The sequence below is a fragment of the Limulus polyphemus genome, unplaced genomic scaffold (genome assembly GCF_000517525.1).
Source record: "Limulus polyphemus unplaced genomic scaffold, Limulus_polyphemus-2.1.2 Scaffold1288, whole genome shotgun sequence".
Lineage (NCBI taxonomy): Eukaryota > Metazoa > Arthropoda > Merostomata > Xiphosura > Limulidae > Limulus > Limulus polyphemus.
Genome location: NW_013666898.1, coordinates 18699 through 20284, shown reverse-complemented (window position 1 = coordinate 20284; position 1586 = coordinate 18699).

The window sequence follows — 1586 nt, the reverse complement described above, 5'->3', positions numbered from 1 at the left end:
GAGCATGTTTGGCGGACGGGGATTCGAACCCGTGACCCTCAGATTGCGAGTCGAAGGTGAAAAGAAAACAACCATAAAATTCCGACAAGTGTAGCTCCCAGTGGCACAGCGGTATGTCTGCGGACTTACAACGCTAAAATCCGGGTTTCGATACCAGTGATGGGCAGAGCACAGATAGCTCGTTGTGTAGCTTTGTTCTTAATTACAAAGAAACAAACCCACAAGTTTATACTACAATATTGAAATAATAAAGGCTATTAAACAAAACAAAAAGTCTAAATTTCAGGTTATAACAAAATTTCATCAATTTTGTAGACTTGAGATGACAAGGGCGTAGCCATAAGGGGTTTAGGGGGAGTGAACAAAACTCCTTTTTGAGACAACAAATAAACATTAATTCCACAAGCCGCTATATATAATATTAGGTTAATATCATAATGAATATCCTTAGCGTACTTTACAACCAGCTGTCCCGCTTCTCAATACGATGTTAATGGACATCGAGTAAGTACTATATCATTTTAGATCGTGTTGACCAGGTAAACGCCATATTGTATAATCACGTTCTGACCAGGAAAAATCTTTCATATTTTCATTTTAAAAGTCTAGTTCAAGATGCTTTGCAAAATCATTTAACAAAGTTTAGCATTTTGTTAGATAGTCAAGATGGTTTCACTAAGGGAAACCTTTGGCTTACTGATCTTTTGATTTTTTTATTGAAGAAGTTACTATTTACGTAGATGAGGTAAAGATATGGACTTGGTATATTTGGATTTTCAGAAAGCATTTAACAAGGTCTCAAATAAAAGGTAAGGATATTCCACATGTGGTCACAGTTTCTGCGTGTGTTTCGAGACAGTCCATCCAAGTTTTTATGTTGCGTGCTTAGCCGATAAACTACGACAAAGTTATATTCTTACAACGTCGTTATCCAATTTGCTATCACTTCCTCTGGACTTTTAAAGTTTACTAACCACTTCAGCAAAGTGTGATCCACCCAGATGGTGAACTTTATACCATATAGGTAGTGGCAATAAAGCCAGTAGCTCTATCTTACACTTTTAGGAGCGTTCTAATTCATCCTGCAACTGCAACTACTCTGACTCTGTAATCGCTGGCTTTGATTTCCAACAGAAATTCATTCTTGGTGTGGATAAGCTAGCATTGGAACATCCACCAAACCAAGCTTTAGAGATAAAAATGTCTCTTTACATTCCTCACTCCATTCAAAGTACGCTTCCACTTTGGTGACAGCTGACACTGGTGCTGTTATCTTTAAGAAGTTGGCCACACATAGTTGGTGGAATGAAAGAAAACTGCAAACTTTTCATTTTCTCATGGACTGAGGCCAATCTCTCACCGCAGCTGTCTTAATCAGGAATGTCAAGACTCCATCACTCTCCACAATGTGACCTTCCATTTGCAGAGTGAACAATTTCCTGGTTTCATTTTTAAGCCTCCAATTTCTCAGGGCCCGGCATGGCCAGGTGGTTAGGGTGCTCGACTCGAAATCTGCGGGTCGCGGGATCGAATCCCCGCCACACCAAACATGCTCGCCCTTTTAGCCGTGGGAGCGTTATAATGTG